General features: G+C 42.4%; 4 non-coding genes and 1 pseudogene across 4 annotated transcripts; 2 read left to right on the forward strand and 3 right to left on the reverse strand.

Annotated features, from left to right (window-relative positions):
* Positions 1 to 3,604: 3,604 nt before the first annotated feature.
* Positions 3,605 to 3,698, reverse strand: trnai-uau (transfer RNA isoleucine (anticodon UAU)). The gene is made up of 2 exons: positions 3,661 to 3,698; positions 3,605 to 3,640 (listed from the first exon to the last, which is right to left on the reverse strand). It is a non-coding gene; the product is annotated as a tRNA-Ile (tRNA).
* Positions 3,699 to 12,311: 8,613 nt separating this feature from the next.
* On the reverse strand, positions 12,312 to 12,365 carry LOC148812942 (U7 small nuclear RNA). The gene has a single exon (XR_016086293.1). It is a non-coding gene; the product is annotated as a U7 small nuclear RNA (small nuclear RNA).
* An 8,947-nt stretch (positions 12,366 to 21,312) lies between these two features.
* LOC148812943 (uncharacterized) lies at positions 21,313 to 21,990 on the forward strand (annotated as a pseudogene).
* Positions 21,991 to 25,191: 3,201 nt separating this feature from the next.
* Positions 25,192 to 25,285, reverse strand: trnai-uau (transfer RNA isoleucine (anticodon UAU)). Its single transcript has 2 exons — positions 25,248 to 25,285; positions 25,192 to 25,227 (listed from the first exon to the last, which is right to left on the reverse strand). It is a non-coding gene; the product is annotated as a tRNA-Ile (tRNA).
* Positions 25,286 to 26,079: 794 nt separating this feature from the next.
* On the forward strand, positions 26,080 to 26,151 carry trnat-cgu (transfer RNA threonine (anticodon CGU)). Its single transcript has one exon. It is a non-coding gene; the product is annotated as a tRNA-Thr (tRNA).
* The last annotated feature ends 625 nt before the right edge of the window (positions 26,152 to 26,776 follow it).

The following is a 26,776-nucleotide window of genomic DNA, read 5'->3' on the forward strand; positions in this document are numbered from 1 at the left end:
CTGCGCGTCTCCCGCGGTCTCGCTCTCCGATTCCGGCTCTCTGGCTGGTGTCTGTGACGTCACAGCGCTCTTTCTGACAGAGCAGAGCGCGTCTCCGCTGGAGGAGACTCCTGTCCGGAGCCCGGAGGGCTTTTCTTACAGATATAACATCTCCAAAAACAAAACACACCGGGCTGTTAAGAGAAGCGATTCATAACAGCAGGAGGAGGAGAATGACAAACCGAGAAATGAAATTCATTAAACACTAACAGAAAAAAAAAATGTTTACTTCACAGAATAATGCGTTATAAAGCATACTCCTGTGGAGCAGAAGAGAAAGAGAAGGAGCACAGGTCTCTATAATAAGTGCTTTTAAGCTTTTTACACGAATCTCCATAGAATAGAAGCCAAGAGGATCAGACTCCTGATCCTGGAGGTTGAAGAGCAGCTCTTGGTTTTATTTTCACTCGATCTCTCAGTTCCTCAGCCAGTTTGATTATTTAATTAACTATATAACTGTTATCAGACTCTGTTTAACTGTATATTTATAAGACTCCACATGAGAGACGTGTGGGAGACGCTGAATCCCAGGGCTGGTGTGGAATCACACACAGACAGGTCTTCTGTGTGATCTGAGTCCCACTGCTCAGAGCTACAAACTTGTCAACTAGTCACTATTGTAGACACGACCATCAGTCTGCTGCTGCTGATAATCATATTACACTTATAAGAGTGACAACACTGCTGTTCATTAAATAAGTAAAAATAATAATAAGAGATAATCACATATTGCTCAATTGTCAGTCAAACACTTCTGACAGATAGGTTTATTCCATGCTGAAAAAAAGAAGAAAGAGAACACAATGTTTCGGCCGTGGAGCCTTCTTCAGGTGTGAGAGAGACAGGGCAGTAGGCAAAGGTAAAGTAGTGGGAGAACAAAGGCTGGGAGGGAGGAGGAGTGAGAGGCGGGAGCAGGGGACAGAAAGAGAGGCCAATCAAGAGGTGTGAAGTCAGAATAGATGTAGAGAGGTGTGACAGAAAGAGGGTCTTGGAACAGCTGTGAAGAGACAGAATGGTGGTTTAGTGAGAGAAGCGGGCAAATGGCCCAGGGAGGAAGAGATTTAATCTGTTTCTCTACTGTGCATGTTTAAATCCACTTAATATTGAATATTAATATGGAATTTTACAACTAAGGCTAAATTTTGGTAGCTGAAACAGAAGTACTGTATAGTACAATTTTGTTTTGATTTGAACTGATGTTTGCACCTCAATAATCCATTCGTCGTCGAAAGAAGCAAAGGCAGATGTGTATTGAATCGCACGACAATCCTGTTCTCAATCCAAAAGAAAGGTTTAATGTGATCCCACTAGAAAAAGAGTCAATTTCTATATCTAATGATGTCCCTCAAACATTTTGTAATATCTCTGGGAGTGTATACTGTAGAAGCCTGGTTAACTGCTTAAATTCAAACTAAACAGGACTATGGGAATGAGATTTGATTTTGAACTGGGATTTAAATAAATAGGAACGCTGCACTACATTGTGCTTTATGTAAGACAAAAGGTGGGCTTCCTGTGTTTTCGATTACTCAGTTGTAAGAGCGGAGGAATATAGTGGAAACAGCTGGGAACTCTTTGTTCTCTGGTTTGAATCTGGCTGGAAGAAAGGTGTTTTTTATGTTCTTTAATCAGAAAGTGAAAATTTGTCATTCACTTTGTTGTCCAACGAAAGCTGAGTAAACGGTGAAGCAGAGCCTCTTGTTCTGAATTCTTCTAACATTTTCTAGGCTTGTAGACTCCTCACTCTTCCTAAAACAAAGTGCCGCAGATAAAGATACAGTAGTTGTCGGGAGTTTAGTTCAGTGGTAGAGCACATACAGTACAGTACCTCGCATGTATATGGCTGTTTTCAATCGCCGGTGTCTCCACTCTGGATTTCTTCCTAAACGCGATATCTTTCCTTACTTGTGTGTGAATTTCAGCGTGACACATAAAGCCTTTGTCTGTTTTATAAAGATTCTATTTTAAATCAATTAAAACAAAAGAAATACTAATTAAATACACATAGAAAACACATGTATCTAATTAGAACATTTGGGCAATGTATTACTAGCAGTGGAGCTGAGCTCAAAGTAGAGCAGTTGATATTGTTAAACCACGTATTGTTTTTGAATGACGCTACTAAGCACTGGCACGGTGTTTGTGCAGTCCTTCCCAACCTTTCTATCGACTGGATGAGTCTCCTGTTCCATCTCCAATTCTTTCCGCACATTTCGCCTGTTTCACCACCATTATCATTAGACTATAGCCACTAATACGAGAATACTGTTCTGAAAGACTGTCTTAAATAATAATGTTGAAAAGGGTAATGATAAGAGTTTTTTTTCATTAAGGTAACCGTACATTTGCATGTATAGTACAACTTATTATCTGTATCTGCAAATCCCCAATATTAATGCTGTCTCCTGAGAAACACAAGTGTAGAGTCAAATCATATTAAATCATACAACAAATCTATTCAATTAACACTCCTATGTGACAGAACACATTTAAGACTTACACCCCTTTAAATATGTATTTCCTTCATTTCAGTTCTCTCCCCGGGATACCTGAAAATTCATTATAGCATAATAAACTCTGTGCATGCATTACCTGTAATACAGCTACTAATAAAGATAACATTAAACTTCATTATTAAGATATCACGCTTTTATTAATAAAATATGTATTGATAAAATTCCTTGTGAATAATTGTAGTGTCTGGAAAGCAATTGTTCATTACTTAATGACGATATTATTTCCACTACATTCAGGACAGTTCCAATGTGATCTATTGTTCCGCTTAGTCTGCTTAGTTTCCTACTTTAGTAACGTCTAATGGGCAGCAGCTGTTATTTTAGGTTTGTTGCAATTGAGAACAGGTTTGGTACAGAGCTGCTGACAAATTTCAGCAGCCAGTTTGTTTCAACTGACCCGTTGTAGCTACCAATCAGAAGCAAGGAGAAACAAACATTAGTTTTGCCTTTTTTTTAAAAAAAAAGGAAAACAGAGTAGTAGTTTATGTGGTAATTTCAGGTACAATGTATGAACTAAAGTTAACTAGTCCCACAGTAATGCGTGGGGTCCTATCAAGAAAAAAAATAGTTGTAACCCGAAAACACAACAAACACAAAACGAGAAGTCTTCCGGGAACCTAGGTAAATCCCTGTAGTAGTCTAGCAACTATAAAAAAACAACCAAACGCAACAACTTCAAAAGAAAAAGAACATTAAAACAAATCTGGGGAACAACATAAACACAGAATCTAATGCGAGAGCTTTATCAAGTCTTCAGTGCTCCTCTCGTCTCAGTAGACCTCTCTCATATATTTGTGTACAGGTCAACTGGAGGTACACAGCTGATAGTAATTTAAGTAGGGAGCTGCATAAGCATGTGTGGGCTGCAAAGGTAAAAGTATAGGTTTATTCCATGCTGAAAAGAGAAGGAAACACAATGTTTCAGCTGTGGAGCCTTCTTTGATTGTGACTAGAAATAAACCTTTACTTGTTCGTTTGATGTTAATTTACCTCCATCAAATACCTAAGAGTATCTAAACTCCACAGTTGCTTTCAGTAGCTGAAGACACTGCTCCAGATGAGGCTTGAACTCACAACCTCGGCATGACTCCGCTGTGCACTGCTGTATAAGTACCGCGCGCTGACCGATTGCGCCACTGGAGCTGAGCAAGTTGTGCTCCTCATACAGACTGACGCTGCAGAAACACAGGGTGAAAACGGTTTCGGTTGTGGATCCATCTCCAGATGAGGAAAAGGAACAGTAAAATAGCAAGGAAAATACAAGAAAAGAAACTGAAAGAATTGTGCTAACAGCAAAGGGGGGCGGAGGGAGGTGGTCGGACAAGAAAATCAACCCGGCGGATTATTTGTAGCGACATTTTTGAGTCAATCAGCACACGGATTTCTCTTCATGTGCCTTAAGCTGTGCAGTTTGTATTTTCTATGTCGATAGGTTTCTTCAGAAGTCCAGTAAATTGACAATAATGGAGAACTAGCTGACGCACCCCGTCGTGAAGACCCTCTGTAAGGTGATTACACGTTTCATTTTCATGTCGCCTCCTTTACACGCAATTGCAGCCCCGACACTGAGAGAAAGCATGAGAAACGGCTTCAATTTCAATGTGAATCGCAGTACAGGCTCGATGGCTTCACATCTCCCATCAATCAAATAAAATTGCATTAAAGCGATCTAAATATGACTCTGAAGTACTGGGAAAGATGATTATTTTGAGCGTGCCTCTCAGGGCCTGCTACGAGGCTGAAGTTGGCTTCTTATTCGCCAGCTTCTTATTCGCGTTTATCGTTCCACCTTAAGTGCTGCTGCTGTGATGTTATGTCGCCTTTCGCCTGTAGATGGCTCTCTTCGATCAGTACTAATTTGGCTGGAATACTGTAGACATCCTCAGTGAAAGGGAATATCCAAATAAATAGCGACTGTCCAAATTATATTTTTGTATGGAGTATATTTTAGAAAATCGCAAACCAATTTTAAAAACTCACCATAACATGGACTTGCACTGGGAAAAAGGTGATTGTGCTTTCTGCTTATTGCTACGGCCCTCCCCCCTGATTATAAAAACGTCTCACAATTCTGACACCGAGGTGTGAGAGACAATGTAATAGACTATCAAAATCCTGAAGTACAAGACATTTTAATGCACCATTTTCCAAATATGACCCTCTGATCTTGGCTTTGTCAGAATACATTGCGAAAAAGTATGGCACGAATTGCACGAATTGCAATGGCACAAATTGTTGAGAATATCGTTGACCTTGCCGATATTTGCAGGGGATATGAGTGTTTTGCGCACGTTGAACTACAGCACGTAAGAATTGAGCTCCTTAGTCAATATCACCGGGGATGTCCAATAATGACGAACATCTGTAGCTTCAAGGAAACTTCGACTCGCACATGGAGTTTTATCTTCGAATGGAGGGTGGGAGAATTCATTTATACTCTCGTTGCTCATTAGCTAAACTATTTTAAAAATATGACGCAGATTTGTTCGAGAAACTTGTAATCGCCTTAAAGAGAGTCTTCTTGAAGACGTGCACCAGGTAGCTCTCCACTGTTAATTGACAGGACTTTAGAATAAACTGTTTTCATACAACCAACATACAAATTACACATCTTAAGGAACATGAAGAGAAATCTGTGTACTAAATAACATAAAACTGTCGCTGCAAATTATCGCCAAGCTGTTTTACGTGTCCTAACACCTCTTTCTTTCCTACTTTGCAGCGAGCACAATTCTTTCTGTTTCTTCGTCGCTTTTATACTGTCTCTTCCCCCATGTGCAGATGGATCCACAGCCGAAACTTTAGGTCGGTTCCTATTACTCTGTCCGATTGAAAGAGCTGTATTAAAGGCACTCCCATCTCTGCAGGAAAGTTGTTGCTGCTCCCAAAACAATATACTGCAGACAAATGTGATAGCGATACTGTCACTGCGTGTGGGCCACGTGTTCCTGCTGTCAGCCTATTATGTCATGTTCATCCACACCCAGAAACATTACTGCTGTAGCACAAGAGTTATATAGGCGCAGTCGATAGAGCCTGAATCTCTTAATCTCAGAACTGTGGGTTCAGCCCCCACGTTGGGTCCCTCTGTGTCAATTTGATCCCTCCAATACTCCTAGCATGACCCGATGGCGTAACAGTGATACCCAGTGCCTTGTGACCTTTGCGTAATTCAGCTTTCTTTCCACTTGATTCAGATTTTGATCTGAAATCATCGGCCTAACAAGAGTTTGTCTAAATCGAGGGAGATTCGCTCACAAGCAAGTATTAAACACTTCAGCATTTACTGTTCGAATACCACACTTTGTCAAAACACTGCCGCTTCTTAAGCTACCAAGTAACGGTTTTTGAGCACGCGTTGTATTGTAAATACTTATATTAAAAAAGCATAAATTCACATAATGGAATTTGGACGGAACAAAGTAGTCCAGCCCCTATACAACATTACATACCCACTGATTAAGTTTAAAACTACAGCAACAGGAGTAACAATAATGGCAACAACATGTTTGGAGTTCGGCATTTCATTTATTCTGCAGAAACATCGTTTCAGAATGAACTGCCCGGATAAAAGAGTAATTGCGGCTTCAGATCGTTTTTACAGAGCATTGCGTTGTTCTGTTCATGCTGACTACACGCTTTAAATTTATGTCATTTATTGCAAGCATTGCTTTTCCAGGTTTTTCTGAAATTCCTCGCATTTGAGCCAGCACTAAAATATTTCATTCGCGTCGCTGAATACATCGTGGAAACGGTATTTGCCATTTTGTTATTCGGTTCTGAAGTTTGAAAATGAAAATGAAACGGGGGTCACTTCGTAGGCTTGAAAGAAGTCCAAGCAGCATAAAAACCCAAGAATTCTCACAAATTGCACCTTTCTTCTGCTGTTTTTATAATTCGGACTTCAACATTTGAATGCATACGTTACTGCTGCTAATCACATTCACGTGTTCACGAAGCTTTTTTCTGTCTATTATGTTGTTGCTAAGCAGTTTCTCCGTTTTCCTCGTATTGTGATTGTCAGCGAGCACAAGACTGAAACAGTGTAAAGACAGGGTAAAACGCCTGATTGTCGGGAGTGGGATTTGAACCCTCGCCTCTATCTGGAGAGCGGAACACAAAGCTTAAAAGACACGAATCTATGAATCTGCTGTTCTAAACCACGCGACTATCCTGAAGAAATGTACACCGAATGCACCAGTTGCATCCGATTTTCCGTAACTTTAGGATGATTGACACGACTGGACGAACACAATTTGTGGCGTTTAGCATGACATAGTCTTGCAGGCAGACAATGTTTTGTCCCACTACTTATATAATTTTATCGTTTACTCGTTTTAAAAAAACACGGTCTTCTCGTTCCTAATCAGATTTTTAGTGCTTTCGGACGTTACTTCCAACCTAGACTGACAGCTCACCCGATCTGTTTGTGATCAGACCATGGAGTGGGGGGGCTGTACCAAATGCCCGTTCCTTCCCAATGCTGAGACGATCATTCGGAAGATGGGTGTGAAGAGAGACAGGCTTTGTCGACTAAAGAACAAGGCAGGATATGCAAGAACACTCATCACTGGCGACAGTTACATTCTTTTACTATAGAGACTCCTACTTTGCGTGTTTTTTAAAGACACTGAAACTCAAGGAAAGTGGTGACAAATGAAATAGGTGGGGTTTGAACCCACGATTTTCAGTTTACGAAACCGACACTTTACCACTTAGCCGCCGCGCCTTCAAGCAAGCAGGCGACTTATGTTGTTCAAATTATTTGTTTCTGAATCTTTTTTACATCGCCTGGAGGCAGCAACAACAACAAAAAAGGGATTCTTAACAAGGAGATACGCGGCAGCGGTGTGATTCCAACAGATGCCCCCGAAGAGACTGGAGCTTTAATCCAGCTCCTTAGAGCGCTCGGCCGCGTTACTCTCGATAGCGGCTCTTCAGCTCTTGTGGTCTGACCTAGTGGTGTTATGACACGTGGAAGCGACTGCAACTTCATTTTCTGAGATGCTTTCTCTCACGTGGTGAAATCTCGACTTTGGCACCTCTGGATATAGTTCTTCTGTGGAGCAGGCTTTCAAACCTGTGCTTATAGCGCCCTTGAAGTCATTTTATTTTTACAGGAAGATGTATTCCAAAAGATGCATTCGTACTGGATTTGACTGGGATTCTGAAATACTTCTTGCAAATGTATTCAGACGTTCTTGAACCTATAATAAAAAAACAGACCTGAAACTCCATAGCTTCCAATCTCTGATGTTACTGTCCTTAAACTCGGACGTGATGTTCTGCAGACGTGCAGTGTACCTTTACTCTCGTGTTTTCAAAACGACCTCCGTTGTCGGGCTCAGAAGAAGTGGAACTGGCCTGACTGCACAGGAAAGTACGGAATAATAAAATGTTTCTACGGCTCAAAAAAGTCCCTTTAGACCCTCGTCACGTCTCTGTGAAGAACGGGCAGGTAGAGAGATTTTACAGATGCTCATGATGTTTCACACGGGGTGTTACCTGTTGAAGTGTCTCCCCAGTGGGCAAAAGATGTAGAATATAAGTCTATTAAATGCATACCTTAGAATTATAAATGTGGTCCGTAATTTGTCTAGAATGAAATTCTAATATACGTATGTTGTTATACGTCAATTATACATCTATGATTATATGTTCATTATACATAAATGGTTGGAGTTCTTATGTACAGATCAATTAAGCAGACTATTATACATATATGGTTGGAGTTCTATTATACAATATATAGTTCTATTATACAATTAACTGTAGGGGACTATTATACACATATGGATAGAGATCTATTATACATCAAAGATTTTAGTTTTAGTTTTAGTTTTAGTTTTAAAAGTTTTATAGGCACAGAAACAAGTAAATCAAGCCAATGATTTGGTTTAGAAATTTATTCTGTAAATATACAATCATTCACACCTGAAAAATATCTAGTTCAAATTATAGTACATTATATACAATATTGTAATCAACATATGGCTAATCATCAACTGCTACTAGATCTTCACTAATCAACCAATCAGACATACCCATTACACATTTTCAAACATTAACTGCACTTTTCTGCAGTCTTTGCTCAGTCCTAGAATACAAAGTGACCATATTTCAAAGTTCGAAAGTTGTAGTAACTTTTTAGAACATGGAGCTTTTTGTAAAACACTTTATTTTGGCATTAAAAGATCAGCAAGATTATACATTATAAACTAAAAATAAGAAAGTATGCCAGAGATGGATCCTATTAATCAGATGTAAGCTGTCATATAATGACCTATCTGTAAACTGGAATACTAGTAGTGGATATTTTCCACACCACAGAGAGAATATAATATCATACAAGTAGGTTTTGATTGTCCATATTGTCAAGGACTCGCTTGTGTGTACAGAACTCTTCCATTGTGCTCAGCCTCTTGATGTGGAATTGGGAGTCAGCAATGCATTGTGGTATATAACCAGAAAAGATGCTGTGTTAGATATGTTTTCAATTTCAATTATATATGCATTTATTAATGTTGTTGATATTACGGTTGCAATTTAACCATGGTGAGAATCCCTCCCTATCATACAGGAGAGTGGGGTTTGATTCCTGACAGGGAGCTAAGGAGCTTTTTCTACAATCTGTTTACAATTTAAACTGTAGTGTGAGACACCTTTCTTCCTACAGAAATCATTTTTTTTAAATGAGATGAATTTGTTATAACAACACAAAACATCAAAGTGAAGCTGCTTTTCAGCAACCCCTTGGCTACATGGGAATTTTGTTTTTTTGACAACAGGGTCATTTGCAAAATTAAACAAGGAATTGATTCACTCCTGTTGTCACGATTATAGTTCCCCCTCCTTAAGGGTGCTCCAGCCCTTTCACTAGACTTTATTCTCTGCACCTGTTCCCTATTCCCAGCCCACCTTAAAAGCCAGGCGCTGACGCTCATCCGGGCTCTGCATCTGATTTCCATATCGTGCGAGTCCGGGACCAGGAGGCGCCTGGTCCCGTTAAGGTTTTAACCTCGGTTCCCGTTCCTGTTCCCCGTCCGCCGGTTCCGACCCGGCCTTCGTGGTTTTTAACTTGTTTTGATGGATCTCCTGGTTTTGGACTTACCTTTCTGTTTTGGATACTCTCTAAGGACTTCTCTTTTGGATTGTTCGCCTCGGCCACACCTCCCCCGTGCACCAGCGCACCTTGGACACGCCCCCCTGTCTTCAGCCCCGTATTCCTGCATGACGTTTCCCTAGTGTTCCCCCCACTCCGTCGGACTGTGTCGTCCGCATAGGGTCCGGAAAGAACTGTTCGTTACAGAATGCAGAGCCAACACCTGGACCCCGCGGACGGCACCCTGGCAGCCTGGATTCCATCGGGTTTTTTTTCTCCCCTTTTTTTTTCTTAGGGCTTCGGAGCCGCCCTGAAAAGGAGGGGCGTACTGTCACGATTATAGTCCCCCCTCCTTAAGGGTGCTCCAGCCCTTTCACTAAGACTTTATTCTCTGCACCTGTTTCCCATTCCCAGCCCACCTTAAAAGCCAGGCGCTGACGCTCATCCGGGCTCTGCATCTGATTTCCATATCATGCGAGTCCGGGACCAGGAAGCGCCTGGTCCCGTTAAGGTTTTAACCTCTGTTCCCGTTCCTGTTCCCCGTCCGCCGGTTCCGACCCGGCCTTCATGGTTTTTATCTTGTTCTGATGGATCTCCTGGTTTTGGACTTACCCTTGCGTTTTGGATTATCCCTAAGGACTACTCTCTCGGATTGTTCGCCTCGGCCACACCTTCCCCGTGCACCAGCGCACCTTGGACACGCCCCCCTGTCTTCAGCCCCGTATTCCTGCATGACGTTTCCCTAGTGTTCCCCCACTCCGTCGGACTGTGTCGTCCGCATAGGGTCCGGAAAGAACTGTTCGTTACAGAATGCAGAGCCAACACCTGGACCCCGCGGACGGCACCCTGGCAGCCTGGATTCCATCAGTTGTTTTTTTTTTCCTCCCCTTTTTTTTTCTTAGGGCTTCGGAGCCGCCCTGAAAAGGAGGGGCGTACTGTCACGATTATAGTTCCCCCTCCTTAAGGGTGCTCCAGCCCTTTCACTAGACTTTATTCTCTGCACCTGTTCCCTATTCCCAGCCCACCTTAAAAGCCAGGCGCTGACGCTCATCCGGGCTCTGCATCTGATTTCCATATCGTGCGAGTCCGGGACCAGGAGGCGCCTGGTCCCGTTAAGGTTTTAACCTCGGTTCCCGTTCCTGTTCCCCGTCCGCCGGTTCCGACCCGGCCTTCGTGGTTTTTAACTTGTTTTGATGGATCTCCTGGTTTTGGACTTACCTTTCTGTTTTGGATACTCTCTAAGGACTTCTCTTTTGGATTGTTCGCCTCGGCCACACCTCCCCCGTGCACCAGCGCACCTTGGACACGCCCCCCTGTCTTCAGCCCCGTATTCCTGCATGACGTTTCCCTAGTGTTCCCCCCACTCCGTCGGACTGTGTCGTCCGCATAGGGTCCGGAAAGAACTGTTCGTTACACCTGTGTATAAAATGGAAGACGGGTTTGATATGGAAACAACTACACACATTTTAGTTTTTTTTTTCCAATTGTACTCCCATCAAAGTGACATAAGAAAAGTCATTGTCAGAAGTGGGATATGAAAACAGGCCACCAGGGGAGACTGATGTAATAAGTGCACCAGAAATATATTGAAAACAAATGGGCTGTCACTAAGAGAAATACAGGTCCCACCATAAAACACCATAAGGAGTGCAAAACATGTTAAGTTATTTCTGTACTTCATCAGCGTCGGTAAAAGAGGGACTCAAGGACACAAAGACTCTAGTTTGGGATTCGGGCTGAGAAAGGGAAGTGTGACTTTGGATACAGGGCATGGTAGAGAGGAACAAATGGTGCAATGAAATAAAATGCCAAAACCCCAGATTGAACCAGGGACCTTTAGAGCGTCAGTCTAAGGCTTTCTCAGATGAGCTATTTCAACCTCCGTGTATGATCCAACCTCTGCTGTCTACAGTAGCCTCCTAAAGTTCCAGCATGAATGCATGAAGAGGAGTGGTAGAGTGTGGCAGAAGTGCAAAATGTGAGAGGATAAAAGACACCTGTTTCTGCCCGATTTCAAACAGGGGATCTTGCGCATGTGTGATGAACGTGATAATCACAATATTACAGAAATGACAGCAGCATTGAACGTGTCAAGACGTAAAAGATTGTTAATTCTCTTCAAATACTCACAGTGTCTTTATTCTGCTGTATTAATTTACTGTGCTCATCAGGCAGTAACAAACCTGTTACCTACACTGTTCCCAGAACTGGATAGGTGACTCCACATTCTATAGCTCTCTAGCATAGAGGAAGTCAGACTACAGAAATGGAGAAAATCTCCTCTTCAGAAAGTGGAAATATATTCCTTAGAAAAGTCCTTTTCTCAAAGTTCAACACTCTCTGCAAGTCACTCATTCCCACCTTGCGCAGTGTAGTGGTTATCACATTCTCTTAACACATCAAAGGGTTTCTTTTTGAAAGCAAGCTAAAACAAGTGATCACTTTTCTCACATTTTTCATTGCTGACGTTGCTTTATGGGTCTATTTTCTATACTGTGCTGATCAATTGAAAACGAGAAGGCGAAAAAGACATGTTCCCACACCTAAGGTTGAACCCAGGGAATCACAGTCAAATACCAGGAACCATAACTACTAGATTGTATGGAATACAGCTTTATCATGATATCAAAGTGCAATATCTTTTTTCACCAAAAATGGGCTTCCTGACTTCAGAAAGCCTTCGAGACAAATACTAAAAGACAAAATTTCCACTTGGTAAAGGAAATGAAAACACATGTACCTTACCAAACTTTGAGTACAGGCAGTCAGGGTGATAATACAAGACGATTTAAAATTCAACAAATAAAACCTGTCAACCGGTAATCCCAACTACTCATAAAAAATTGAAGTGGCAATACACAGTAGGTGACTCTTGGGTGTACATTAAATCCATGTAAGAAGAGGGTTTAGTGTTATATTTCCAAATCCAATATGCAAATGAGAGACCTGGCCCAGCCAATCACAAGTCTCCCGTGGTCTGGAATGGAGCTGATCTCCTCTTCTAGTTATTCATGCTGGAGTTAGGTTACATATTAGCATAATTAATATGACAGCTACTCCAGAAACAAAAAATGTAAACAAATACACTGGATTGTGACTGCAACTGTCAGATTGTAGCTCTGGAGATGACCTTGTAATTCTCCTTCTAAGGTAAGGAAGAGGAGGAGCTTCACCAATCTGTTTTTCCACCAAATAAATTGGCTTTCTGACTTCAGAAAACCTTCCATTTATTTATTTTTTTTATTTTTAAGAACTTTATTTTAATTTCACAAACAAATACAAATATTCACAAAATAGGAAACTGTAATAAATACAGTGGTGTGAAAACGTATTTGCCCCCTTCCTGATTTCTTATTTTTTTGCATGTTTGTCACACTGAAATGTTTCAGATCATCAAACAAATTGAAATATTAGACAAAGATAACACAAGTAAACACAAAATGCAGTTTTTAAACGAAGGTTTTTATTATTAAGGGAAAACAAAAATCCAAACGTACATGGCCCTGTGTGAAAAAGTGATTGCCCCCTAAACCTAATAACTGGTTGGGCCACCCTTAGCAGCAACAACTGCAATCAAGCATTTGTGATAACTGGCAATGAGTCTTTTACAGCACTGTGGAGGAATTTTGGCCCACTCATCTTTGCAGAATTGTTGTAATTCAGCACCATTGGAGGGTTTTCGAGCCTTAACCCCTTTTTTAAGGTCATGCCACAACATCTCAATCGGATTCAGGTCAGGACTTTGACTAGATAGATAGATAATACTTTATTAATCCCATAGGGAAATTGATGTGTTACAGCAGTCCAGCCCAAGACAAGCAAAACAGACATCAGAATAGTTATAAAACAAAAGACAAACAAAATAAATAAAAATAAATAAATACATAGGTGTGTGCAAAATGTGCTGATCATAGTCGCTGTAAAAACAATAAAATATGTGCAAAATGTGCATAGGTTTATACAGACTGATTGTCCAAAAAGTACAATGGAGTAAACATGCTGTCCATAGAGGAGCAAATGAAGGGCTAACAGTCCTAGCCTAGGGCAGCGTTATACACCCTGACAGCCGCCGGGAGGAAAGACCTGCGTAAACGTTCCCTTGAACACCGTAGCTGGAGCAGTCTATTGCTAAATGTGCTCCGCTGCCCAGTAACAGTCCCATGAAGCGGATGAGAGGTGTTGTTCATGATGGCTGTGCGCTTGTTCAGCATTCTCCTCTCAGCCACCACCTCCATGGGGTCAAGGCTCATCCCCAGCACAGTGCCAGCCTTCTTGATGAGTTTATTGAGCCTATTTGCATCTTTTGTCATGATGCTGCTGCCCCAGCACACCACAGCGTAGAAGATGGCCGCCGCCACCACTGATTCATAAAAAATGTGTAGCAGTGTTCCACACACACCAAAGGACCTGAGCCTCCTAAGAAAATAGAGTTGGTTCTGACCTTTCTTGTACAGGGCATCAGTGTTACCAGACCACTCCAGCTTATCATCCAGGTGTATCCCTAAGTACTTGTAGGAATGTACGCCCTCTATGTCCTCACCCTGGATGGAAACAGGGTTCAGTGGAGACTTATTCCTTCGAAAGTCAAAAATCATTTCTTTGGTCTTGCTGGTGTTAATCTGGAGATGGTTAAGATGACACCACTCCACAAAATTGGTAATCAAGCTCCTATATTCCTCCTCCCTCCCCTCTCTAATACACCCCACAATTGCAGAGTCATCCGAAAACTTCTGCAGATGACATGTCTCAGAGTTGTACCTGAAGTCAGAGGTGTAAAAGGTGAACAGGAATGGAGCAAGGACAGTCCCCTGTGGAGCCCCAGTACTGCTAACAATCTGTTCGGACACACAGCTCTGTAGCCGTACATACTGTGGCCTGCAGGTCAGATAGTCTATAATCCAGGACAGCAGGGGAGTGTCCACCTGCGCCGCCCTTAGCTTATCTCTCAGTAAAGGTGGATGGATGGTGTTAAAGGCACTGAAGAAGTCAAAGAACATAACTCTCACAATGCTCCCCGTCTTCTCCAGGTGAGAGTTAGCTCTGTGTAGCAGATAGATGACTGCATCCTCCACTCCCAGGTGTGACCGATAGGCGAACTGCAGGGGGTCCAGTGCTGTACTCACCAGGGTTCTGAGGTGGTCCAGTACAAGCCTTTCCAGAGTTTTCATTAGGTGTGATGTAAGTGCCACTGGTCTGTAGTCATTCAAGACTTTAGGGTGCCCCTTTTGGGTACTGGCACCAGGCAAGATGTCTTCCAGAGCATCGGAACCTTTTCTAATTTCAGGCTGAGGTTGAAGATGTACTGCAGCACTGAACCCAGTTGGTCCGCACAGATCTTTAGCACCCTGGAGCTGACACCGTCAGGACCCGCTGCCTTCCCTGCATGGAGTCTCCTCAACTCCCTTCTGACCTGGTCAGCTGTGATGGATAGGCCGAGGAGGGCAGGGGAAGATGGAGTAGGAGTAGGAGGGATCACATGATGGGGTGACTGAGGACATGAAGAGGGTGTCTGGGGTGAAGGCCTGTGAAGTGAATGGACAGTGGACCCTGTATCGAATCTGTTGAAGAAAAGATTCAGCTCATTGGCCCTCTCCAGGCCTCCCTCACTCTGTTGGCCGCCGGACAACTTGTATCCGGAGATCTTCCTCATGCCATTCCACATGTCTCTCACATTGCTCTCCCTCAGCCTGTCCTCCATTATACAGCAGTGTACCGCAGAGTCATGCTGAGGTTGTGAGTTTGAGCCTCAGCTGGAGCAGTGTGGCCTGTGTATTTAGCTACTGAAAGCAACTGACGATTTTCTGGAGATCAGGTCTCAGTTAACATGAAAAGAAACAAGTAAAGGTTTATTCTGTATTACACCCAAAGAAGGCTCCAGAGCCATGATTATGAGTCTGGTAAGAGTAACACAGTTAAATAAATCATCAGTCCAGCTGTGGAACTGAGTGCCGGGTGGAAATAAAACCAATAACAAATAAAACAAATCAGACAGGGCCCTTTCAGTCTTCTCCATATATATCAGAGCCACATCACTGTTTCTTCCACTGTGGCAGTGAGGTCACTCAGGTCAGCCCAGGAATACAGAAACAAGGTGGACTGAATAAGAACTGGGTGTCCTGTGGATGTGAACAGAGCCAAATAATTTAAATGAAAAAGAAAGAAAAGCCCAGCAGTGACTGTCCCCTCTGTACTGAGCCTGGTGGACAGCAGCTCTTCCAGTTGAGTCCCTCAGACTCTGAGTCTGTCCCTGTGCAGCTCCAGTCCACACAGATGTTCCAGCCCCTTCAGCTGTGGCCCCAGTCTCTCTGAGTGGAGCTGACTGTGAGGAAGAGACTGAGACTCTCTAACAGCACAGTGGAGCTGAACTAATACTTATACACTGATACACCCCCAGTCTGAACAGAGTGAGGACACAGCTCAGCTCATCCTCCTTATTCTTATCGGTAGTAGTAGCAGTAGCAGTAGGAGGAGCAGTAAAATATTAGTAGTAGGTATAAATAGTAATAGTAGGTAGCAGTAGTATCAGTGGCAGGAGTAGTTGTAGTAATAGCTGTAGTAGTATTAGTAGTTATGCTGTATTTAAACTTTCCTGTTCAATATAGCAGAGCTCCTGTGTTACAGCCTCACCATAATAACTGCAGCAGCAGGAGCATAAGTGCAAGAGTCAGTCTGAAAAAGCAATGATATGATGATTTCTTTTAAAAATCTTTCCTTGTTTACACAGCCTAAAAGCGGTGATATTAGACAGAGCTTCACTGGAGCTGCAGGTCAGACTCTGCAGTGAGTCTGTGGTTTGTGCTCTTCTGAGCTCCTCCAGCACAGGAAGCCAGGCTGTACTGTGAGGCTGTGGCTGGTTCCCCTCTCTGTGAACTGGGCTCAGGGGTCACTGATCTGGCAGCTGTGGGCTCTGTTCCAGGTCAGAAGCAATAAGCTTCTATTAACCCTTTCCAGGACCTCCAGCCCTTCAGTATTACTGTAGTGATTCATTATTTTTACTGTAAGTCAGCCTCCAAGCATCTGTCAGAAGTGTTTGACTGACAATTGAGCAATATGTGATTATCTCTTATTATTATTTTTACTTATTTAATGAACAGCAGTATTGCCACTCTTATGAGTATAATATGATTATCATCAGCAGCAGACTGATGGTCGTGTCTACAATAGTGACTAGTTGACCAGTCTGTAGCTCTGAGCAGTGGGACTCAGATCACACAGAAGACCTGTCTGTGTGTGATTCCACACCAGCCCTGGAATTCAGCATCTCCCACACGTCTCTCATGGGGAGTCTTATAAATATAAAGTTAAAGAGAGTCTGATAACAGTTATACAGCTAGTTAAATAATCAAGCTGAGGAACTGAGAGCTCGAGTGGAAATAAAACCAAGAGATGCTCTTCAACCTCCAGGATCAGGAGTCTGATCCTCCTGGCTTCTATTCTGTGGAGATTCGTGTAAAACGCTTAAAAGCGCTTATTATAGAGACCTGTGCTCTTTCTCTTCTGCTCCACAGGAGTATGCTTTATAACGCATTAGTCTGTGAAGTAAACATTTTTTTTCTGTTTAATGAATTTCATTCCTCAGTATGTCATTCTTCTCCTCCTGCTGTTATGAATCGCTTCTCTTAACAGCCTGTGTTTTTTTGGGGGGAGATGTTATATCTATAAGAAAAGCCCCCCAGGCTCCGGACAGGAGTCTCCTCCAGCCGAGACGCGCTCTGCTCTGTCAGAAAGAGCGCTGTGACGTCACAGACACCAGCCATAGCGCCGGGATCAGAGAGCGAGACCGCGGAAGAAGCGAAGAGCGCACGGAGGAGAGTTATTGATCACTTATCTATCAACAAGCAATTAATTCAACTAAAGAACAGTAGAAAAATCGATTAAATTCACTGATTAGTGAGCACTGATTCTTTTCCCGTTCTTGACCCATTTTAAAATCTAGAATAGAGTCAATATCGATTAATTAACATAGTGCATTTTGTGTTAATAATGTTCAATCCGAAATTAAAGAATTATTTATTCAAATTATTATTTAGGAATTGTATCTGAGAGCTAGAAAAATATATTCAAAGTTAATAAATTTGTGTAAGTAACAGTTTAAATGCATTTTCCATTTGTTTACAAATCATAAGTATGGTAACCATGGCGACACGCGGCACGTCACTGTGCCTGGCTAGGTCATAAAGAGTGGTGTGATGTCACAGACAGCAACTAATACTAATGCTAGTGTATTTATGTTAATATTAGTGAGAGTACAACTGGTAGTTTTAATATTAATGCTAGTATTCATGTGAGAATGATGATAGCACTACTGATAGTTTTAGTTTTAATGGTCATATTAATGTTAATATTAAATTTAATTATAGTGTTACTGTTACAGTATTAACAGTAGCAGTAGTGTTAGTTTTAGTGATAGCATTACTGTTATTATAAGTAGTTTGTGTCAGTGTTAGTCATAATGATAGTGTAAGTCTTTTAATTTTAGTTTTAATGCTAGTATTCATGTTAATATTAGTGCAAATTATAGATTTACTGTTAGATTATTTACACTAGTGGTCATGTTAGTTTTAGTGATAACATTACTGTTATTATTAGTATTAGTAGTGTAGTAGTAGTTTGTATCACTGTTAGGGATATTGATAGTGTTAGTCGTAGTGATAGTGTTAGTGTTGTAATATTAGTGGTATTTGTGTTAGTGTTAGTTATAGTGTATTTGTGGTTATGAGTGTATGTAGAGTGTGTCTGTGAGTTTGTGGTGTTTGTGAGTGTGTGGTGTTTGTCAGTGTGTGAATGTGTGTCTGTCAGTGTGATATGTCTGTCATTGTGTACGTGTGTGTCTGTTAGTGTGTGGGTGTGTGTCTGCAAGTATGTGGTGTATATCAGTGTGTGGGTGTGTGTCTGTAAGTATTAGTAGTGTCTATTGTGTGTATCTGTGAATGTGTGCGAGTATGTGTGTGAGTGTCTGATTGTGTGTATAAATGTGTGTGGTGCTTGTGAGTGTGTGTTGTGTCTATGTGTGTGTCTGTGAATGTGTGTCTGTGAGTGTGTATCTGTGAGTGTGTGTAGTGTCTGTATGAATGTGTGTGAGTGTGTGGTTGTCAGTGTGTGAATGTGTGTGAGTGTGTGGTTGTGTCTCTGTCAGTGTGTCATAATATGTGTGAGTTTGTGGGTGTATATCTGTCAGTGTGTGTGTAAATGTGTGTGTAGGTGGGCTTGGGCTCCAATGCTGTGTCTGACAGAAGTGACCCATCAACAGGTGTTGAGGTCCAGAGTCGCTTGCGAATTTCTAGAGCACTTTAGAACTTTCTAGAGTCCAGACCAATGAACAGAAATCTGTGAGTGCTGTGTTTTTATCACTATTAGCGTATGTGGTGTCTGTGAGTGTGTGGATATGTGTGAGTGTGTGGGTGTTTGTGAGTGTGTGATGTGTGTGGGTGTGTGTCTGTATGTGTAGTGTCTGTGTGTCTATGTGAGTATTAATGATGATAGCACTACTGAATACTAGTATTCATGTGAGAATAAGTGATGATAGAGCTACTTTTAATTTTAGTTTTAATGCTAGTATTCATGTTAATATTAGTGATAATCATAGTGTTAGTGTCAGAATATTAACACTCATTGTCATGTTAGTTCTTTTGATAGCATTACTGTTATTATTGGTATTATTAGTGTACTACTAAGTTTGTGTTATTGTAAGTAATAATGAAACTATAAGCCTTAATTGCAGTGTTACTGTTGTAATATTAGCAGTATTTGTGTAAGTGTTAGTTATAGTGTAACTGTAGGTTAGAGTGTAGGTAAGACCCTGGCTGCCCTGTGGTGGCTCAGGGAGGGCCTGCGGGTCGAACTGGAGGGGCTGCTCTAGGTTGAGGAGAGCTGGATACAGACCTGGGATCAGAATGCGATGTCTTCCATCCAGCTGGACTGCCTGGAGTTGTACGATGAGGTCCTGGCCAAGTTTGGATCGGAGGCAGCATATGTGGGATTGGTGAGTCCCTGAAACCCCTCCCCCTTGTCCAGCTCACACTGTGGTATCAGGGCGGTACAGGGGCTGGGGCGATTCTCCTGACCCCCTCAGCTTTCCAAGATACCTGCGTCACCCCACTCAACCTGGAAATCTCCCAGATCCAAGCGGAGAGAGACAGGAGCTGGGCTGGGACTCTATTTCAAGTGGGTGGCTGAAAGACAGACCGCTTACAGATCAACACTAGGGGGCATCACAGAGTGAGCGGTGAGACTCTTGGTCATCGATGGCAACGTGGGGTTACTCCCCCTCTCTCTATTGGCTCTATTAACAGTGGGGAGACTTCCCCTCTCTCTATTGGCTCTATTAACAGTGGGGTGTATCTCTCTCTCTCTCTATTGGCTCTATCAACATTGTGGTGACCCCCCCCTTCTCTTTTGGCTTTAGAAATACCACAGTTCCACCCCTAAGTTGCATCTCCTGTCTGGCACTGTGGAGGTATGATGATGATGATTCACTGTCTTTGTTCTCTCTCTCTGGTACAGGAGTTGGTACTGAGTTAGTGAAGTTTCACGGAGGATATTATAAGAAATTATACCAAATCCCAAAATTAAAACAGTGAAGACAACAGGCTACACAATGGGAGCTCTGATAATGGAGGTTTGGTTTGACGGCAGCAGACATTGTCAGGACATCTTGCCTGAATCTCTCTTCATATTTTCCTAGGATTTTCCCTTCCAGGGCACAAGAATCAAGAAGCAGGATGACTACGAGGAGGCGAAGGAGACACTGAAGTCCTACTTTGAAAACAAGAAAGTCAGGTGTGACTTCTCTAAGGTGGACAAGAAACCAAGCTGTCCATCCCTCTCTCTCCTGGATCTTGGCACCCCTGGGCCCTCCCGCTTCGATCACCTGTGACCCCGCTGAACTCAGAGAAACCCCTGGTGACTGCGCCATGCTGCCCCCATCAACTCCCAGATGAGTTCCCTCCTCTAAGGAGCGTCAGAGCTCCTGAGCTTCTGAGACAGGTGAGAAGCGAACAGAACCTCTGTCCTTGAGTAGAGTCAACTGTACAGATTCTTATTGGACACACTGTACAGACTCACCTGTACAGGATCTTATTACAGTCACAATGCATATATTGAGGGTATATTAAGAATAAGAAGTCAAGAACTGACCCCAGCAGCAAAGACCTGTGTCTGCCTTCAGTGTCCAGGTGCAAAGAGGCGTGCTTTCCAAGTCAGCCCTGAAAAAGATGAAGAGGACAACATGTCCACCTCTTCCAATCCTGACACTGACCCGCCCCAGGTCACTACCCAGCCAGCTACCTGTCCCCAGACCCCTCCCTCACCTCCCTCCCATCACCTCCCAGGAGAAGACTGAGGTGTAGGAGACTAAGAAAAAGAGGAAGAAGAGGCAGAGGAATCAGGAGAGTCAGGAAGGTCCAAGTCCTGAAGACAGGCCTCCAGAGTTGCTGAAAGTCAGAACACAGGTGCTGAGACACCTAGAGGACCCTGTAGCTCCTGTGATTCTAGGAGAGGTGAGGAGTGAACCTTTACTGTAGTGTCCAGTCAGTGTGTCTGTATTAACTCCTCTCTCTCTTGGTGCAGTGTTAATGTACTGGAGTGTCCAGTCAGTATGTCTATATTAACTCCTCTCTCTCAAAGCAGGTCAGCTCCTCCCATTCCATCACCAAGATGCTGTGCTGTTCCGGGGTCGATGAGGATAAGAGCAACACTACAGAGCTGAAGAGATGGAAAGAGCCGCAAGGGGGCAAGAGGACAACGGCACCAGTGGAGAAAGTCAGGAGTGTCCGGGTCGGGAGGCACCGGTCCCTGAACACCCAGGAGCGGGATGAGGAGAGGAGGCAGAAGCAGGAAGGGTGGTTGATGGATCGGAGATAGGAGGTGCAGGAGGAGAAGGAGAGGAGGAAGCTGGAGGAGGAGAGGATGAAGGTGGAGGAGAAGAGGAGGAAGGTGTTTGAGAAACAGGAGAGAAGATGGGAGAAGGAGGGAGAGGACAGGAGGCAGATGCTGGAGAAGGAGAAGAGGAGACGGAAGAAGGAGGAGGAGCAGAGGAGGAAGACTGAGGAGAAGCAGGAGAGGAGATGCACCAAGGCAGCAGATGCAATTGGGAGGACCGTGAACAAGGAGGAGCGGAGACATGCCCAGGAGGCGGAGGAGAACAGGAGGGAGCAGCAGAAGCAGGAGGTGAGATGGGAGAAGAAGGAGCAGAAGAGGTGGAAGGCCTACGTTCGGGGGCTGGAGAAACCCCTGCAGCAGGAGGAGGAGAGGAGGCAGAAGGAGAAGGAGGAATGGAGGCGAGCTCAGGAGGAGGAGAGGAGGAATCAGCTCATGGAGGAGAATAAGAAATGAGCAAAGGAGGAAAAGGAGAGAAGGAGATTTTGGGAAGAGGAGGAGAGGCAACAAGCAAAGGAGAAGAAGGAGAGGAGGAAACTGTTGGAGAAGCAGGAGAAGAAACAAGCAAAAGAGGAGAAGGAGAGGAGGAGAGTTTGTGAAAAGGAGGTAAAGAAACAGATGAAGAAGGAAGAGGAAAGGAGGAGAGTTTTGGAGAAGCAACAATTGAAGGAGAAGATGGAGAGGAGGAGAGTTTTGGAAAAAGAGTGTGCCCCAGAGTCCAGACGCTGTCAGGTGAGTTATTATAAATAAGATGCAGGAGTACACCCTGTACCAACTATCCTGTAAAACTATCAATTAAAAATGAAGGAGCTCTTGGCAACTCACAATGAAAATATCAACCCCAATGGAAAGGGAAACTTAAATGTTTGTTATCAATATGTATACATTGGACCACACAAAGGAGAAAAGCCACTGTGGACAAATCCAGACACAACATGAGACATTCTGACTGTTATTTACATTTCCCTACAAATCAAGAGAAATTAAGGGTCCTCGTCCTGCAAGAAGGGACGGCTTGTCGAAATATACAGCATCGCTACCTCACTTAAAACTGCAGAAATATTAACTACAGATTGTTACAAAGGCATCTGGGTTCACATGACAGGAAAGATGAAAGTTCAAACAATTCACACTTTGACAGGTGTGACAAAATGACATTAGAAAACTTATGATCATGAAATTCACTTCCTAAAATGATATCACAATGTTTTTGGACTGTGGGAGGAAACTGCAGCACCTGGCGGAAACTCCAAACAAACATGGGGAGAACATACAAACTCCACTCAGATAGAACAACAGGTCAGGAAATAAACACAGAGCTCCAGCACTGCGTGGCAGCAATGTTAACCACAGTTGCACCTGTAAAATAAGTATACTTCCAAAACAGCAGCATATAGTGTAAAACAATATTTTGTAAACTTTCAGTCTGGATCTTTAAAAATTCATATAATTTTTTGTCAGCTGAAAATGTTAGGCTGCCAGCTTTTAGGGGGGGAAATAATTTTTCAAATGTACATGTCGATATTAAAATAACATATTTCCACATATAAATACAATTATAATAAAATATACAAAAAAAGCCTTATTTTCTTTAATGATATGAGTTCTACAATACTGATACAGTATTGTACAAAATGGTATGATCTGAAGAATCGCCAGAGCACAATGTATCAATTTGGGTGATACTAACAGAAGAGGGACACAACATGTAAATCCACAAGGTTTATTTTCAACAACAAAAATGTGCTTGAAAATAATTTGACAAGGAGGAAACCTTACATGCATGGATACCAGTATTTCCCCAGTAGGTTAAAATGCAGCAGGGAACGGTATAACAGAAGATCAGTGTCACTTGATATTGCATCACAGAGGCTGATCTCTTTTTCATCATATCCACCACTTCCAGAAAGCCAGTACACATAATTGTGAGGGTTTAAATTCAGAGGGAAAAATAATTCTCTAAATTAAATTTTATGCTGCACAGAGAGCCTCACATGTACATGTTCAGGTAGCTCAGTTGGATCGATTGTCGTTCTAATAACTCCACAGTTGTGGGTTTGATCCCTTACAGGCCAGGAGATCTCCTTATCTTTTGCCAAAACCATTTGATCTTTCAGTCCATGGTGAAATATATTGTGTTGAAAAGATGCCACAAACTGTAGACAAATGCTAGTGCTGCAGGTGAAGAGGAAAGCATTCAAAGATTTATGAGTTTCTTATGTGGAGCGAAGATAAAGTGTCACCATTTGCATATGTGAGGCTTCCAAATCAGCTCTCTGTAAAGACGCTCAAATCCAGCCTGATAAGTAAAAAATATTTTAGCTGGGGATCCTCAAATCAGGCGTGTAGAAAAGAGCACCGTTAAACACCATCGGGAGTGCAGAATATGTGATAAAAGTGTTCTTTAAACAAAAAGTGAAAATAGTAAATTTGTCTTTCACTTAGACGTTCATCGAAAGCTCAGTAAACGATAAAGCGTGTTTACTGAGCGAGAGACTCGTGTTCTGAATTCTCATCAGATTAACCGGTAATACAGCTACTAATAAAGGTTTACATTAATCTTAGTTATTAATAAATTACACTTTTATTAATAAAGACATGTACTGATCAAATTCATTGTGAATAGTTGTGGTGTCTAGAAAACAATTTTAGCTAAATATTTCAAGCGAGTGGTGAATACTGTATGTTCGTTACTTTGTGACCATAATATTTCCACTACATTCAGAACAGTTCAAAAGCGATCGACTGTTCCACTACTGAGTTACTTAAACCCTGTGAAGAGGTGGTTTAAGTTAGTCTCCTACATCAGTAAGATCTAATGGGCAGCAGATGTTATTTTAGGTTTGTTGCAATTGAGAACAGGTTTAGTACAGAGCTGCTGACAAATTTCAGCAGCCAGGTTCGTAGCAATGACCCGTTGTAGGGACATTGCCAATCAGCCACAAGAAAAAAAAAAACATCATTTGTGCCTTTATTAAAAAAAAAAAAGGAAAAACAGAGTAGTAGTTTATGTGGTAATTTCAGGTACAATGTAAGAACTTAAGTTAACTAGTCCCACAGTAATGCGTGGGGTCCTATCAATAGAAAAAAAAATACTTGTAACCCAAAAACACAACAACCACAATGCAAGAAGCCTTCCGGGAACCTCGGTAAATCACTGTAGTAGTCTAACGACTACAGAAAATAAAATAAAAAAATACTTAACGGAACAACTTCAAAACAAAAATAACATTAAAAACAAATCTGGGAAACAACAAAAACAGAATCTAATGCGAGAGCTTTTTCAAGTCTTCGGTACCCCATCGTGCTCCCTTAGTCCCAGTAGACCTCTCGGCTAAGAAGATATCTCTCATCTATCTGTGTAGAGACCAGCAGGGGGTCCACAGCTGATGGGAAATTAAGTAGTGACCTGCATCAGCTGCAAAGGAAAAAGTATAGGTTTATTCCACGCTGAAAAGAGAAGGAAACACAACGTGGACCCTTCTTCGGGTGTGACGTGGAATAAACCTTTACCTGTTCCTTTGATGTTAATTTAGACCGGGTCTCCAGCAAATACCTAACAGGCTACAATCCCGTTAGATAAGGTGTTAAGGACGACCTATAAGTAGCAGTAACTAAAGTGGACAGTTGCTTTCAGTAGCTAAAGACAGGCTACACTGCTCCCGGTGAGGCTCGAACTCACAATCTCGGCATGACTCCGCTGTGCACTGCTGTATAAGTACCGCGCGCTGACCGATTGCGCCACTGGAGCTGCGTACATTGCTTTCCCTTCACACACTGACGTTGCACAAACACAGTGAAAACGATTTCGGCATGTTTTCCGTCTCTCCGTGGGAGAAAGGGACAGTAAAAGAGCGAGGAAACTACAAGGGAAGAAAATGAAAAAATAGTGCTCACTGCAAAAGAGGGAGGAGAGAGATGGTCAGACAGGTAAATCAGCCCGGCGGATTTACACTACAAATTTGTCATTTGTAGTGACATTTATGAGTCTTCATCTGTCTGAAACTGTCCAGTTTGTATTTTCGTTTCAAAAATCCAGTAAACTTGAATAAGACAAGAAGGCACACTGCACATCTGCGGAACATCACGTCCGAGTTTACAGTGACATCAGAGATTGAAAGCGAAGTCGTTTTTTATTAAAAGTTCAAGGAAACCTGAATCTTTTCTCGAAGTATTTCAGAATCACAGTGAAATGTAGTACGATTGCTGCACAGATCTGCAGTCTGCAATTAGAATACGGTTTGTGCGTTGTATAAAATATGCCATTCAAAACTTTTCTAAAACTGCAGAGATACATTTCGGAATGCGTCTTCCTGTAAAAATAAAATATCTATTTTATTTGACGGGCGCTATAAGCAGAGTCTGAAGCCAGCTCCACAGAAGAACTATATTCAGTGGGCCAAAAAAAGTATTTCACTAAGTGAACAATTACTGTACATCATAATCATATTTGTTTTACTCCTGCCATTGCAATTTGTGCACAAAGATTTTTTTTATTTATTTTCAAAATATATTAGTCTTGATGGGAAAGAAAATTAAACTGTGGGCGCGGTGGCCAAGTGGTAAGGCGTCGGTCTCGTAAACCGAAGAGCGCGGGTTCAAGCCCCGTCCGTGCCTGGTTTGCTTACCACGACTTACCTTTATCTAAATCGTCAATTGTCTTGCAATGTAGAAATTTCTGTAATAATAAGAAAAGAACTGTCAGTAGTAGTTAATAATCCTTTGACAAAGCAACGGGCATCCTCCACTGCTTGTCAGGATGGCTGAGTGGTCTTAGGTGCCAGCCTCAAGAACTCAATCGTGTGTAGTGACAGTTGTTATTCACAACCCGGATTTCTATGGAAGCCCGTTTCCGCCAGGGAGTAAAAAAAAAACACGCTATGGTATCTCAGAATTCCGACTTAGTAAGTCAGAATTCCGACTTAGCAACTCAGAATTGCGACTTAGTAACTCAGAATTCCGACTTTATATCTCACATTTGCGACTTCGAAATAGCCCATATTTCATTGTCTGTCCTTTTGTTATTGTAACGGATTCGGGTTCTAGGGCTTGTGCCTTCGCCGCTCCCACCCTAGTTCGTGCCTCACTGCATTGGCTCGAACCCAGGTCTTATTAGCTGAGCTAAAGAAGACCTTTTTTAAGTAAAAAAGGACAGACAATGAGATACCATAGCGCGTTTTTTTTTTACTCCCTGGCGGAAACGGGCTTCCATAGATTTCCCTTCATGTTCATTAAGATGTGT

The sequence above is a fragment of the Atractosteus spatula genome (assembly GCF_055471065.1).
Source record: "Atractosteus spatula isolate fAtrSpa1 chromosome 10 unlocalized genomic scaffold, fAtrSpa1.hap1 SUPER_10_unloc_13, whole genome shotgun sequence".
NCBI lineage: Eukaryota > Metazoa > Chordata > Actinopteri > Semionotiformes > Lepisosteidae > Atractosteus > Atractosteus spatula.